This window comes from Mytilus californianus, unplaced genomic scaffold, assembly GCF_021869535.1.
Source record: "Mytilus californianus isolate M0D057914Y unplaced genomic scaffold, xbMytCali1.0.p SCAF_10, whole genome shotgun sequence".
Taxonomy (NCBI): Eukaryota; Metazoa; Mollusca; class Bivalvia; order Mytilida; family Mytilidae; genus Mytilus; species Mytilus californianus.
In genome coordinates this window covers 47,278,730-47,296,523 of record NW_026262582.1, presented here as the reverse complement: position 1 = coordinate 47,296,523, position 17,794 = coordinate 47,278,730, and the positions used below count along the sequence as shown (strand labels likewise).

Genomic DNA, 17,794 nt, shown 5'->3' with positions numbered 1-17,794 from the left:
AGAAGTTTAACAACTTAAACAAATATGTACTAGGAAACTGAAATATGTTACTACGATAATTAAAATATGGCTATTGTTGTGAACGTGATAGATTTAGTTCTTGCTATACTAAATATACTTATATATCTTTCCAATACAGGGGACCAACGTTTACTAAAACTACAAATTAGAAGTACAAAGATACTAGTCCATAATGCATTAATCACGATTTTCTAGATATATGTGGTTTTGATATCATTAGTTGCATAGCTGTTGCTATCTTATTTTATATCCATATCTCCATTTATTCACACAAAGAAACACCAACACTATTTTTTACATACATAAAATTGAGAGTGGAAATTGGGAATAGGTCAAAGAGACAACAACCCGACCAAAGAGCAGACAACAGCCGTACATACATACTTGTTAATTTGTTCTAAAAACTCCTTATAAGACTATGAAAACCCTCGGGCTTTTCCCCGACGCCTATGTGAGCAATATGCCCTCCCCCCAAAAGGTAACTCTGTTAATCGTCTTTCAGTCGTTTTGTCTCCCCCTTGAACTTGTTCATTATGTCCAACTAAAAAAAAACACAAAAAAAAACCACACCATCCCCGAATTCCCAGGCGTGAATTAACATGAATTTAAACCTAAATGATTTTAAGATCTCATTGTTTTCAGTCTGTTTCTGCCGTTTGACTTACAATTAATGAGTCATTTGCTTGTAGATTTCGAGAAAATAATTTGTAACGGGACCAGTCTGACTAATGCCAGCCTCCACCTACCCACTTTTTTTTTAGACTCAAGTGAATACGGGGGAGGGGGTCTGGCTTTAATCAGGCTGTAACGGGACATGAATTATGTAATTTTATTTCTTCCTTACCAAATGCACATGTATTTCTGAGCCTTTGTTAACTTTCTCCTCATTCCGATGTTGCTGTCACATGGAGACCCCGTTTATACGATTACAAAACTAGAACTTTATTTTCAAAATATTTCCGAAACTATATCAGATTTCTTCTGTACAGACCAATGAATTTCAGAGACTGATTACACTTGGAACACAGGGAAGTTATTTGGCCAAATAATCAAGTTCAACCATTGTTATTTCTCATTCGATGCTAAAAAAAACTCTTTTCTGTATGATCCGATGATGAGTTTCAACGTGTGCTTGTATTGTGCTTTTTTGCCTAATTCCATCCGTATTCTTTCAGTCCAGAAAATTTCGTTTTTTTTTCGAATAATACAAAAGAGTGTCAACCATGCACTTGCAATGCACTATTACTAGAATGGAAGAAATAGAATGATATACAAATGGATGGAAATTAAAAAACCATTCACACCGGTAAAGGAATGGTTTCATGGTTGGCCATATCTTCTAGGACTAAAAAAACTATAATCTGATATAATCACATGACTATTGTCCATGTCTTCGTAAATTTTCAGTAAATGACTGGACAATAACAAATCTCTTCATCAATAAATCATTATACTTTTATTCTTTAACAATTTTTCAACCCGAATTTCAACGGAGATGATCCTGCCATGATACGATTTTGGAAACTGGACTTAGTCCGTAAGTCTAGTTTCAAATTAATCACAATTCAAAATACTTTATTTTGGCCCAAAGGTTAATAGCGGGTATGTGTATCGTTAATTTGAAAGTTAAAAAAATGTATTAGATTGCATTAAATTCCAATGTTAAATTGAATACACTAATTAACATATAAAAGACTTTTAAGTGAAAAAACAGTTTCAGACTTATCATTCGCTGCTTCAGTAAAAAAAGATTTAACGAGGCCGGAATTTCAGTTGTATATTAACGAGAGCTTTAAAACAATGAGAGAAAATTGAAATCGTCAGTATTAAAGTTGTTCTCCATTTTGTCACCAGTAACACTAAATTCACATTCAAAAAGCTTTTGAACGAGCGGTTAATATATAAGTTATCGCAAGGAAATCGACAGAGCCGCCTATCAGCCGTACGGCAACCCCAAATAAAAATTCGGGGTTATTCGTTGAAATTCGGGTTGAAAAATGGTTCAAAAAATAAAAGTGTAATGATAAATTGATGAAGAGATTTTTTAATATTGTCCCGTCATTTATTGAAAGGAACCATGATATGTGAAAACGTTTAAACTGATTTGGTTTCTGTCACTTGGAAGAAAAAAAAACACAATCAGTAAACTTCTTCTGAACAACAGAAGGTATACACAGACATAATTTAAAGTGTCATAATTTACCAGCAGCATTCAGTGCCCTAAGTCCACGTTTAAAATGTTTGAGGTGCAAAATCGTTGATTTAACGAGTTAAACGTTGAATATCTTTATCGATACATTGAATTCGTTTCGTCTACGTTATAGCGTAGAAACGTCACGTTCCGTAATATAGCGTTACTGATGTAAACAAGATCTCCACAGCTCCGACTGCAAGGGATTTCCTCCTGTTAAAATGAGTTTCCACATAGTGTATAAGCATTTCAGGTATGTAACTTGTTTATTTTATCAAGTTTTACCATTTGTTATACATTTTGCGTACTTGAGCGCTCTGGTATTGTCTATATCGTCCCCGGGTAATCTACCCGGGAGCTTGCACCATTGAAGGTAATGGAGGGCGAGCTGGACTCAGTGACAAAAAAAAAAAAAAAAAAAAATTGAAAATAAGTCACTGAGGCCAGGGCTGGACTACATGCCTATCTGATTAAAAAAAAACTTTTTTACATGAGGACAATAAAAGATTTTGAGTAGGCAGCTATTTTCTTGGTAGGTAGGGTTAGTGCAAACATTATATTCTTTTTTATGGCATCAGTAGAAATTAATTAGTTTCACTTTGAGCGGGAAAAAGGTAAAAACAACAAAATAATCGTGTTGTCCTGAAATAGTATATTTTCATATTATCATACACGCATACATAAATGATTAAGACAGCAAATACAAATCCAGTAACCCTTATCGTTAAATTGGAAATGAATATAATTTTTACATAGAATTCTGTGGACGGATTTTCGGAAAATCGCAATTTAAAGTGGAAAAATTATCTGCCGCGTTTTACATACATTCGCAACATTTAAAGACCATTTTCACGTTATCGACAGTATATTCGGAAGTATAAACTCTTCATATTTATATTTTGTTTGATATTCAAAATGCTAAATATGCTTTCGACTCCGAACTTAATGGACTTTGATAGTTAGTTTTTGTGCCGAAGTCGGTGTTTTTCCTAGGGTACTGTGGCTTTTAAATAATTGTAGCTGATATAAAGAAAAAGTTATCATGTCTACCCACAGGAAAAAGAAGTCATATTACTTTCTGCAAATGATCCTGTCTTAACCGGCATTGCAAACAAAAATTAAAACAAAATCAACTGTAGAGAAGACACTGAAAAAATAACCAAAAAAGAGACAAATGTAGTCTTTATGTTCCATTTGAATTGTTTGTAATTTAATTTTGGAAGTCATAACAAAGAGAGATACAGATAAATGTACCCAATCGGATACCCTCAGATGAACCTTACTCAAGATTGAGGAACAAAAACCAAACCACATTAAAACAATACGTTTGAGTGCACATATAAAATGAACAGATGCATGTAGGGTTATTTTACCTAGAATTATGTTATTTGAATGATTGTGTGATTTGCAAAATAAGATACAGGCACCTGTTGAATCTTCTTTATTTCTATTCAATTATACGAACGGTCTTTTAAAAAGGCAATTCTAGACTGTGTTTTTTTTTTCGATAGTTGTTTTTCATCAAAAGGCATTCGTCATCAGTATTCAATTGTATACGGTTACCACAGATGTGTTTCTTTGTCTACATGTATATAACACGTATAAGGCATATTTCATACCGGACAAACGCTGCAAGTGCCGCCTACAAATGCATCACTCATCAACTTTTCGCAGTAAGGCAACCGAAAATAACTTTAGGATATTTTGCAATGTAACCTGCAAAAGTATGAATGTTATTTACATTTTAGAATGTTCGGTTTGTGGCCTTCAATATGTTGGTGAGTCAAAACAGACAGGTTTGGGAAAGCTTTTGGATAAAGGAACTAAATGTACATCACCCAAACGGCATCAATAAGAAATACTAGCAGTTTTATTTTACGCTCATTTTGGGATGTAAATATACACAGTCACGTATATTTGAGTATTGAGTTTTGTTTTATATTATGGTGTTCAAGATTTTGGATTAAATCAACAGACCAAAACTTACCTATATTACTGAGCTATTTTACACGTACAATCAGTATTGTTTAAAGTATTGACACAGACGAAGACTATGTGTTAAGCCAAAATATTTGTCAACACGATTTATAACATCATCTTCGTATATTAACATCTTATATTAGTACCGTTGTGCATATCTTTAGACTTATATATAATGTTTCCTTATCTGCGCAGTATCATCTATTCTAGACGATCCGGTACGTATTTAATTTGCTGGTTGGTCCTTTTCATAGACTTCTATATATATATATATATATATATATATAAAAAGTCTAAATTGAAAACAACGTTCAAACCTATGATTGCGTTGGATAAAAACCGCAATTTTGTACGTGTGCATGCAAACACATTTCTTGGTAGAGGGGTCTAAAAACAGCACAAACAACATTTTCCAAAAGACCAAATGAGTGAAAAAGTATATTTTAACAAAACGCATTTAACTAGCAGGTCGAATAACTGATGTTCTTAAACCCATATATATATATATATATATATATATATATATAAGTCTAGAGATTTGCACAACGATACTAATGTAAGATGGTATTATACGAAGATGTTGTTAATAAATCGTGTTGACAAATATTTCGGCTTAACAAATAGCCTTCTTCGGTGTCAATTATTTTAACAATCATTGTTAAAATAATTGACACCGAAGAAGGCTATTTGTTAAGCCGAAATATTTGTCAACACGATTTATTAACAACATCTTCGTATAATACCATCTTACATTAGTATCGTTGTGCAAATCTCTAGACTTATATAATTTTGTTCCTTATCTGCACAGTATCGTCTATTCTAGACGATCCGGTACATAGTAAATTTGCTGGTTGGTCCTTTTTATAGACTTCTATATATATATATATATATATATATATATATATATATATATATATATAACATTTTCCAAAAGACCGAAAAAGTGAAAAAAGTATATTTTAACAAAACGCATTTGACTAACAGGTCGAACAACACATGTTCTTAAACCCTGCTGACTGCCATTTGTAATATCCAAATAAACGGATCACCGATGTAATAAATGGATCTTAATTATACATTTAATACTAAAAAGAAAACAATAAACTTGCGGAAAAGATGGTATACCGCAAACAGAAGGTGCAAAGGTTTTTGTACACCATATCCGGATTCGACAATTAATGTCTCGTCAGTGATGTTAGGAATCGAAACGGTATTTGGAAAGCCATACAATTTACCTCAATTTAGGATAGACTCTTGAATTTTGAAGAGTCAAACTAGGATGAACGGATCATATAAACCCGAAGGCAAATATAATACAAGCCCAAACGAAAAAATATTAACAAGTCTAAATTGAAAACAACGTTCAAACGTTATAATTATTTGCCTTTTCACTGCCAGAATTTTTCAAAAGCCAAAAAAAGACGTTACGTTGATGACGTTGCTAAATATTACTTCAACACAGACGTTTGCCATTGAAAACCCAATAAAACGTTAGTTGAACGTAATTACACACATGGCAACCTTTATAATTTTCCAAGCTTATTCAAATGCTTATTGTTTGATTTGTGTACATTTTGGTCGGCATAAAATTATTTTAAAATAAGCAAATTTTAAGTTGAATTAATAATTTATAATACGTGTGCACCATAGAATATTTGTAAACAGGACAATATTTGAGGCATCCAAAAACTTTTGAGTGATAAATACAATGTATGTTATGCACTATAATTGATGTTTTTTCTCCTTTTTAAAATGTAAATATGATCTGGTCAATTTTATTAAGCAAAGACAAAGAGAATTAAATGTGCAGATAATTTAATGATCGATAAGGCATAATTAAAGTTCTCCACAGTCTTCGTGTAAAGGAACACAGTCCTTATGGAGGCCTTTGTTGCAAAAATTGCATACGGTCCTACTCCTCTTTCTACCACCGTGGATGCAGTTTGAACACACGCAACAGTCCTTCTCTTTTCTGTCAGGCAAGGTAAGTACAAACCGTGCTCGCTGATATCGTCTTCGTCGTCGCGGTTGTTCACTTCGTATTGCGGACAAAGATTCAACAATCTCCTGGATGAATCTAAGTCTGGATTTTACGGGTGTGTCCGACGTGTTTTTTTTTTTGGTACAATATATAGGTATTATGTACAATGCGATGAAATAAATGTAGGACAACTTTCTTTCAGTGTTTACGGTTTTTTCGGTGTCCTCCGTACGCTTTCAATATAGCATCGGTTGTGTCAACTGCTCCAATATTTTTATTGTATCCGTTCACTATGCGTGGCCGGCCGGAGGGAAGATGTTGAGCTGGAAATGCCGTACTTAGCATTCGGACTGGTTTTTTCCCATCCACATTTCTAAAAGCGGCGCATAACATTTTACCTTTCCTCATGTAAACAGGATTGTCAGGTGTCGGATTCGAGTTACGAATGGTGTTCGGCATCAGTCGATTCGTTCTAAGAGTTCCTGAAAAAAGAAAAAAAAATATGTCGAAACATTTTCCAATGTATCATTAGCTATCTATTGACATTTATATAACTTTAAGAAATCATAGTAACACTGCGTACATGTGCCTATTTAAGGAGAGATATTGACCGAAATGCACGTATTATACTTTAAACGAACTGTTGATATGTACACATTTGGTGTATTTTAAAATGCAAGCTTACCATTCCAGAGTGCACGAGTTCACACCAGTTTTTTTACGGGGTCAGTATTTCTGTTTAAGTTTCAATGTGAAATTATTCTTTAACCATTAGTTTGTTTACATGTTGATGGTTTGTTATTTTCTCTTATTTCTTTTATTTCTATATATATATATAAATAACGATTCTATTTTTTTTCTGTTTTGTCTGACCTTTATTGTTTAATTTGGGGAATTTTCATAACACTAAAACTGACTAAAAATGTTATTACCACTGTCTCGAAGTTGAAACTAGTGATATTAAAATACCGACAAATTGTGATAACAAAAGTAAAAAAACATCGGTACACCGATATAAGGTGAACATTCTACATTTAATTTGTTTTACTTAAAAAACCTACCTGTAATATATGTAGTGGTTTGAATAAGTCGTGAAGTTAGGTTTTGTGAGCAAAAGAAGCTATCACAAAAGACATGGAACCTTTTATTCAGAAGCTTAGACGCACTCATAAGGTCCATGACAACCGTTGTACCCTGCAATTGTCCTGCTGGTACTGGATCAAATTGTCGCCCTGTGTACACAGACATTTGTAAAATGTAACCAGTCGCTAATTCACACAGCATCCAACATTTAATTCCAAACTTTGCAGCCTTAGATGGGATATACTGCCTCATTACATTATGACCTTTGGTTGCCATTACAGTTTCGTCCACACAAACCTCTTTTTTAGGAACAATGAAACGACACAATTGTTTGTTCATAAAGGATAACAGTGGCCTAATTCTTGAAGCAGGGTCATACGCTGGGTGCTATTAAAAAACACAACAAAACATCTGGAGATGAAGTTATGCTGTAAATCATAAAGCCCCAAGGGGAAAAAATTGAAAACAACACGTTTAATAATTGCATGCGTCCGAAGCGCTTTTCTGGATTTACCTTCATCGGAATGGATACCTTATACCCTTACTCGGAACTGAACGTTTGTTTTCATTTGCTTTAAGTTCCTCTGCTAACACTTTAGATTTGAAAAGAAAAATTCTTATTTCGTACCAGACATTAAGTAAACGACGAGGATAAATGGATAAAACGGAAACCATTATTTTAAGCACAAATTGAACGGTTATGACAAAACGAGAAATTATCATCAAATTGAGAATGGAAATTGGGAATATGTCAAAGAGAAAACCCGACCAAAGAGCAAAAAACAGCCTGATTGTTTTAGCACATCACTATGCGGTATGGGATTTGCTCATGTTGAAGGCTGTACGGTGATCTATAGTTGTTAATTACTGTGTCATTTTGGTCTCATGTGGAGAGTTGTTTTATTGGAAATCATACCATATCTTCTTTTCAATATTAACATGGTTTACACAGTCTAATTCGTACCTGTCTCGGGACGTTTCTTGAATAGTCTGACACATATAAAAACTGGAAACGATTTATCGACATAACCTCCTTGAACCAATGGGATGCCTGACTTGGCATAGATGAATTCCAGTATTCTTCTATGGAAGACTTCCTAATCAAACCCATGTTGAACACTATAGCTAGGAAAGACTTTAGTTCATTTTCTGTCAGCGCTCGCCAAGACTTCATTCTGGCATATATTTTGGCGGTGGCTGTACCTTTTCTTATGAAATTTCTTGCATAACTGTACAAAGAAATGACATATCTTCAGATTTATATATTAAGAAGATGACCATTTGTTATTATGTTAGGGCAGAAAGGTTTTAGTGCGGATATTTATTTTCATCTCTTTCTACGAATGCTCATATTATTTTTTGTTCATGCTGTCTTGGGCAAATATATTTATTTTCTGCTCTATATATAACCATGCAAGGATATTCATTTTATAAATCCTCATTTCTCCCCTCAAGAAAATCAAATGTTCGTCCACTTTAAATGTTGGCCTTTTTTCTCAAACTCCAAGATGATACATGTATAAAGAAAGGCATCGTGTTATTCTAATTTTTATCTTTCCTAATTATGTCACTTCACTTTTATACGTTTTGTTCCGCTAAGTTTTATCAAAATGATTAACAATATTTGATTTAAGTTAAATGGTTTGCTTATTGAATTTTTAAACAGAACAACAACATTGGAGATATTTATTTTCTATCAGTGCTCTTTCAAAATGAATTTACAATGTATATGTTTGTTCTTGTGACGGTTTCTTTGATTAGTTCAATCGAAAACAGCAAACAGAAATACCTTACTGGTGCTGAATTTGCTGCCGGCATGTTTCGCGGCCCAGGATTTGCACAGAATATAGTGTTCTGCTCCGGTTCTGGAGGAAAAGCTTGCACCCATGGATATACGGAAACCATTGCGCTGATTTTTACAGCAATGACGTCACCGCTTCGTCAGAGAATTGTATATGACGTCACGAAAAGAAGAAAAATGTAGAAAAAAAGACAGAATGTTGACAGAATATCAAATAAATGTTTTTTATATCGTTTTCCCAAACCATCGGCCAAATCGATCCATTGGCAGTTAAAGAACACCTAAATCGGCCAAATCGGACGGCTGGCAGTTAAAGAACACCTAAATCGGCCAAATCGGACGGCTGGCAGTTACAGACAACGTCAATCGGCCCGATCAGCCCGATGGCAGTTAAAGGTAACGTCAATCGGCCCTGATCGGGCCGTTGGCAGTATAAGGATTAATGTGTCTTCTTGCACTAATAAAAACTGATCACGAAAAAGACAAGAGAGCTAAATGTTGTGTTGAGTATAAAAAAAAAATAAATGAAATATCGTTCAATTACGAATATTTTGCCGTAACCTTTTTGCTGCCAAAATTTTTCAAACTCCAAAATAACGTTACGCCTATGACGTTGCTAAATTTTACTGCAACATAGAAGAATTCATGCCATTGAAAACCTTATGCCATCTTTAACGTTATTTTATGTTCAATTGATTAAGTTGAAAATATACTGAGTTGATGCAATTTTTGTTTGGCATATATATATAGATTCTACCACTGCAGCGAGTGTGATACGATATTTATCCACTCGAGACAGTTAAATTTTCAAATTTAAAACTGTCGAGAGTGGATAAATATCGAATTACACGAGATTTCGTGGTGGAATCTGTTTCTCAAATCATTTTCAAATAATACGCAGTCAAACGTTTTCCTTCTTTTCGAATGATCTGCAAAAAGATGTGTTCTATCTATGTGACGTCATCAGACATGGTCGACTTTTTTCATGCCGTCACAATAGGAAATTCAGAGAAAAGAAAGACAATTCGACGTCATAATCGGATTTTAACCAATGAAGAACTGAGATCTAACGAACCACACGTTGATTAAAAAAAATTTATACAGTGGGTGCAGAAAGGGATAAACTGGCGAAGAATTAGAGAAACTAATGTACAAACTAATTAATTCTGATTCAAAAGTAAATTGGATTTTGAAAAATACAATATCATGAATTTGTGTGAAATGTTACACAAACGAATATTTGTTTTGTTATGTCTTCTACAAAATCCGTCAACAGATTTTAGATTAAAACCTTTGTGTTATTGCTATAAACATTTACGTTTAAATGGTGTGAAAAATATTAGGGGGTCACCGGATTCGTTTTTTTTTTCAGGCCACACTTAAAAATACTTTGGTTTGCCCAAACCCTACCCAAAGGTAGAGACAGTGGGTAGGTAGGTAGGCATTTTTTTTTTCGACAAAGAGAAATTGAAGTGTCATATGTTTTTTTTATCTTCATGCCTATCTGATTAAAAAAAAACTTTTTCACATCAGGACAATAAAAGATTTTGAATAGGCAGCTATTTTACTGGGTAGGTAGGGTTAGCGCAAACAAACATATTCTTTTTTATGGCATCAGTAGAAATTAATTAGTTTCAGTTTGAGCGGGAAAAAGGTAAAAACAACAAAATAATCGTGTTGTCCTGAAATAGTATATTTTCATATTATCATACACGCATACATAAATGATTAAGACAGCAAATACAAATCCAGTAACCCTTATCGTTAAATTGGAAATGAATATAATTTTTACATAGAATTCTGTGGACGGATTTTCGGAAAGTCGCGTTTTACATACATTCGCAACATTTAAAGACCATTTTCACGTTATCGACAGTATATTTGGAAGTATAAACTCTTCATATTTATATTTTGTTTGATATTCAAAATGCTAAATATGCTTTCGACTCCGAACTTAATGGACTTTGATAGTTAGTTTTTGTGCCGAAGTCGGTGGTTTTTCCTAGGGTACTGTGGCTTTCTGTTCTTATAACATCTGACCACCACGAAATAGACAAGAGTGATGTATGTTGCGTTTAATACTAAACATAAATCAAAGAAATATAGTCCTATTACTCATTCTTTGCCTGAAAGAAATATACAATATCTGGTCAAATTTATTTATGATTTTTTTAATTGGGACACGTTGGAAGGGAATAATAAAACTCCTCTACAATTTTCATGCAAACGAATGCATCCCTTCTGAAGGAAAGCCTTTGTCACAGAGATTACATACTGTTCTACTCATTTACATGTGCTCCCATGTACGCATTTAGGATATACACAACAGTCCCTCACTTCGCTCAAAACAGATAAAACGCACCGTATACACTATTGCCGTCTTCGTCGACGTGGTTGCTCTGTTTCGATGCTGGAGAAATTCTCTACAATATCCTGCATAAATCGCAGTCTAGTTTTAAACGGATGTGACCGAACTTTTATCTCACAAACCTCTCTTTAGGATCAAGGAAACGGCAAAACAGTTTGTTCACAGTTGTCTAAATCTTGAATCGGGATGTTATTAATAAATAAAAAAAAATAAAAAAATGTTACTATTTTTGAGTGTGGATTACGCTACATATGTATTTGTATACTAGTATTAAACCTCATACAACCGCGTAAAATTTTGAAAAATACCTTATACCTTTATCGGGAATTTCTGTCATTTTTTTCGGGTAAACTATCCTACAGATTTATAAAATAAAGTTTAGTCTGTGCAAGTGATAAAAGACTTATATTGATGGAGGAAATTAAGATGACATTTTAGACACCAATTCAGGGGTATGTTCTAAATATTGGTATAACAAAAAGGAGACATTTGATAGAGAATGCTTTGATCTCATCATATAAAGAATATTGTTTGCCAAGTAACTGGTACGCTGTTAAAACTTTTATATTTGATAGGGTTTTGAAGTTGCTCAAATGTAGGCTGGACATATAGTTCAAGTCCGGTAATTTTGTGTGCCTTAAAGTTTAATGAACGGACTCTGGACTAATGAGGAAAAAAAAAACCCAGTGAGCATTGTATATTTACTTAGCACTTGATATATGTTATGCTTCAGTGGCACTTTTCTGGATTAACATTCATCATATATGCTCAAAACAAAATATTTAAATGCCAAAGATGTATAAGAAGCAAAACATGTAAAGACCTATATAACTAAAAGTTAAAATATAAAAGGCAAATCCATGTGCATACAACATGATTTGCCTTATTGAAATAATCAACAATATAAAAATAAGAAGATATGGTATGATTACCAAAGAGACAATTATCCACCAGAGACCAAATGACATAGATGTAAGAAACTGTAAACCACCGTTCGTCCTTCAATAATGAACAAAACCCATATCGTACAGTAAGTTATAAAGGGTCCCGAAATGACAAATTGTGGAACATTGCAACCCCCCCCCCTTCCCAAAAAAAAAAACCCAACGGCTTGATTTACGAACATAATAAAGAAATATCAAATATGATAGACATCATGGAAGCCATTGCGCTGGTTTACATGACATCATCGTAACGTCATTTAAATGGCTAAATGACGTCATGAAAGGAGAATGAAAGAATATTGACAGATCGTCATTATTTTATGCTCTCATAGCTGAAAATCATTGTATTTTTTTTAACCTTGACCATCGGCCATATCGGCCCGTTGGCAATTAAAGAACACATAAATCGGCCCAAACGGCCTTCTGGCAGTTAAAGGTAACGTCGATCGGCACGATCGGCTCATTGGCAGTAAAGGTAACGTCAATCGGCCCTGATCGACCCGTTGGCAGTATAAGGATTAAGCAATATACATTGCATGGTAAAATTTATATATGATTTTTTTTAAAGGGTGGGGGGGGGGGGGGGGGGATTTGTACAATTTTGTCCGATTCTGTTTCTAAGTATAAGAACTTTATGATCATTGACCTTAACCTTTTGTAAAGAACCGATATTCAGTTGTCGTGATGAATTCATGCGTCTTATTGACTGTTCTCGCAAACAGCTTAAACTTTAATTAAATATTGTAAGTGGTAAGTCTTGGAGTCGTCGTAAGTTAGTTTTAACATTCTGATTGAGCTGTCATGTGATTACTTTCGTTTTCAGTAAGCATGCTGTTTTAATTTATTATCTCGTGTTCAGATCTATTTAATGCATACATGATTAAATTTTACAAAATTTTCGTATATCTGAAAATAGTAGATATCTAGCTATTCGTGATCATATTTATCTTTTCATATCATTTAAAAAACTGCTAGTTTTAGCTTTAATTAATTTGTTAATTTCGTATGTGTTCAAAAATTCACTTCTGAAAATTGCATAAGCATCTACATGTATACCTGTTTGTTTATAATGTGATATATGAGTACTTTTATGAATTGAATAGATCAAGATAGTTAAGAAAAGATTTGTGTCATGATACATACTATTAAGATCATTTACTTTATAGCTCAATACTAAAGGTTTTATATTAAAGTTATGCAACCCTATCTTGGTTTTGCTTACACGCACATATACTTTGTTCCAAAATTCATGAAAGTATTGACATTTAAGAAAAAAAGTGTTCGTAGTCTCAGTCAAATTACACAGGACACAAATACTTGTATCTTTTATGTGTCATTGTTGTAGTTACTGTTTACAAGTTGGGATGTAATAGAGCAGTTTCCATCTTAGCATTTTATATTATATCCTCTACAATTTTAATGCAAACGAATGCAACACTCCTGAATGCCTTTGTCGAAAAAATTACATACTGTTCTACTCCTTGCCATGTACCTCCGTGTCCGTGTATAGAACATTCACAACAGTCCATCATTCGCTAATTTTAGATAGCTACGGACCGTATACACTATTGCTATGTCGTCCTCTGATGTTGTCTTTCGATGACGGACATATTCTCAACAAAATCCTGCATAAATCGCAGTCTAGTTTTAAACGGGTTTGACCTAAGTTTCGTTTTACAAACCACTATTTTAGGATTAATGAAAAGGCAAAACCACTTGAATGTGTAAAATTATCCAAATCTTGAAAAGGGATATTATTAATTAAAGAAACAAAAAATAAACTATGTTTTAGTATGGATTACGTTACATATGTACAATAATGTATGTGTATTCTAGTATTATAACTCTTACAACAGCAAAAATTTGGAAAAATACCTTATACCTTTATCGCGAACTGGGTTTTTTTTGGTCAAATTTTTTGGGTTATCTATTAACAATGCAGATTTTACAAAACAAAAACAAAAACGACTGATAGAGGGAATGAATGCCACAATCAATCCAAGAGCATCATTTAGATATAAGTATAACAAAAAGGAGACATTTGATAGACGTTGCTTTTAAAAAGTTGTATCCAAAGATATTTGTGAGCTTGTAATAATTATGAATATATGTGAACGAGTTTTGAAATTGCTTATATGTAGGCTTGACATATATATATATAGGTTTGAACGTTGTTTTCAATTTAGACTTGTATAAAAAGTGTACACAACAACACCAATAACAAAAAAAGGAACTATAAATGTAATTATTTATAAATATTTCGGATAACAGATATCCTTCATCAGTAAATATGATTGTGATGTTGAATGAATCATATATCAGTCTACTTAGATTAAACTATACCAATCTTGAAATTTATACAATAAAAATGTCAAACCGAACATCAGGTAAGACGCTTGCACAATTCTAAATATGTGTTAAACACGACATAGGTTATATGACTAATTACAACAGAGAGTTCAAATATATGCTTTAAATAAAAATAAAAATGTGCGATATGAACTAGCACAATTATAAAGCTTTAACGGTGACGACAGTATATATATAAATACAGTTGGGTGCAGACCAAGCATTACATAAAGTAAACGCAAGTTAACGCCGCGTGCACATATTTCGTTAGTTAACTCCAATTTTCGCGTTTACTAGTAAACGCGCGATTACTATAACTACGTTAACGCGGTCAAAATGGAAATTTCTAATGTCTACCCGAGTAAACGGGCGTTTATTCTGTGTCCGTTTAGTCAGTAGTAAACGGGCGTTTACTTCAGATTTCACAAATTTATTTGTACGTGCACTTAAAAGTAAACGGGCGTTTACTACAGATTTCACAAGTTTATTTTTACGTGCACTTGAAAGTAAACGCGCGTAAATTAAGAAATAAACTTCGTGTTCATTTGTACATTTATTCTATTAAAACGACTTTTATCTTAATATTTTACGTATATGTGTTTCAAACCAGAACAATTCAATATCACTTTTAATTCGAAATATTAATTTTATCAAATTACAAAAAATCAGTTCCAATAACTTTACCGATTAGCAGATTTTCTATATTTTCTTTTCAAAAGTTACATGTACAAGTATCGAGGCGGATAGGAAGGTTATCCAACACATCGGAAAACTATTTGTATATAATGGGATATAAACATCATGGTTTACGTTGCTTCGATCCCCGTTTTTAACTGTCTCTTCGAATTCATATATACTATGAGGTATAGCTCGATGCATTAATATTTGATACATTATTTTTAATCGTAGTTCACCTTGTTTGATTGGATTTAAGCTTCTGTTTTGCCAAATGTGCAGACGAAAATTGTACAGTGTATTGAAAGGGGTATTAATAAAGTGTTGTATTAGTATGTTCATTTGTACCATCTCGTCAATTTAAACAGACTTATCCATAACGATTATAAATGATATTTGGTACGTCCGAAAAATATACTCGATCTGAACATAAATGAAATATTGCCACTGGACGTTATGCTACAAACAAAATCAATCAACCTACATAATATATTAACAGTATACTATTCCAAGAAGAGAACTTCTCATAGTTTTCATTATAAACAAGGAATTGTATATCTAAATATACAATTCCTTGTTATAAAGTACATGAATCAGTCATGTGAGTGTTGAATGATGCCGGTAAACAGTTTTGTTTAAAATAAAAACCATCACGAACTGCTGACATAAAAATATTACTGATTTACTATGGGACTATAAGATTAACATAATAAAGTGCAAATATGGTCAGATTTGGTTGATGTGGACAAATAATTTTGTTATACGAGTCAGTCTGAGGTATGAAAACTACTGAAATTTGTTTACGATTCAATATTTTGAATAAAAAGAGGACATGCTGGCACTCTAAATTGATGCGAACAAACTTTTTAATCATTATGTCCCAATATTGCTATCATTTGTTTTATACATTCTATCCTTACATGGAAATATTACTGATTTACTATGGGACTATAAGATTTACATAATAAAATGTAAATATGGTCAGTTTCGGTTGATGTTGACAAATAACTTTATGATATGAGTCAGTCTGAGGTATGAAAACTACTGAAATTTGCTTATGATTCAACATTTTGAATAAGAAAAGGACACGCTGGCACTCTAAATTGATGCGAACAAACTTTTTAATCATTATGTCCCAATATTGCTATCATTTGTTTTATACAATCCATCCTTATATGAAAAATATTACTGATTTACTATGGGACTATAAGATTAACATAATAAAGTGCAAATATGGTCAGTTATGGTTGATGTGGACAAATAATATTGTTATACAAGTCAGTCTGAGGTATGAAAACTACTGAAATTTGTTTACGATTCAATATTTTGAATAAAAAAAAGACATGCTGGCATTCTAAATTGATGCAAACAATATTTTTAAGTCATTATGTTCCAATATTGCTATCATTTGTATTATACAATCCATCCTTATATGAAAATATAACTCATTTACTATGCGGCTATATAGATTTACATAATAAAGTGCTAATATATATATAAACAACACTAAATTAAAAACAACGTTCAAACCTATGAATTTTTATACGTGTGCATGTAAAACAAATTTCTTGGCAGAGGGGTCTAAATACAGCACAAACAGCTTTTTCCAAAAGACCAAAAAGTGAAAAGTATATTTTAACAAAACGCATTTGACTGACACGTCGAACAACTGATATTCTTAAACCCTGCTGACTGCCTTTGGCGATTCCCAAAAAAATAGATCACCACATATTACATGGATCTTAATTATTAATATTAATACCAAACAGAAAACAATAAACTTGCGAAAAGATGGTATATCGCAAACATGAGGTGCAAAAAAATGTGTTATACACCATATCCGGATTTCAACAATTAATGTCTCTTCTGTGATGTGAGGGATCGAAACGGTACTTGGAAGGCCATATAATTTACCTCCATTTAGGATAGACTCTTGAACTTTAAAGATTCGAAATAGGATGAATGGATCATATTAACCCGAAGGAAAATATAATACAGGCCAGAACGAAAAAATATAAACAACTCTTAATTGAAAACTACGTTAAAACCTATGATTGCGTTGGATAAAAACCGCAATTTTTAATCGTGTGCATGTAAAACAAATTTCATGGTAGAGGGGTCTAAATACAGCACAAACAACATTTTCCAAAAGACCAAAAAGTGAAAAGTATATTTTAACAATACGCATTTGACTAACAGGTCGAAAAACTGATGTTATTATACCCTGCTGGCTGCCATTGGCGATTGCCAAATAAATTGATCAGCAGATATTACATGAATCTTAATTATTAATTTTAATACCAAACAGAAAACAATAAACATGCGAAAAGATGGTATATCGCAAACATGAGGTGCAAAAAATGTGTTATGCACCATATCCGGATTTCGACAATAAATGTCT

The 17,794-nt window shown here is 32.9% G+C and overlaps 1 pseudogene; it reads right to left on the bottom strand.

The window, feature by feature from the left end:
* Window positions 1-6,028: 6,028 nt before the first annotated feature.
* Window positions 6,029-8,388, bottom strand: LOC127718264 (piggyBac transposable element-derived protein 4-like; annotated as a pseudogene).
* Between the last annotated feature and the right edge of the window lie 9,406 nt (window positions 8,389-17,794).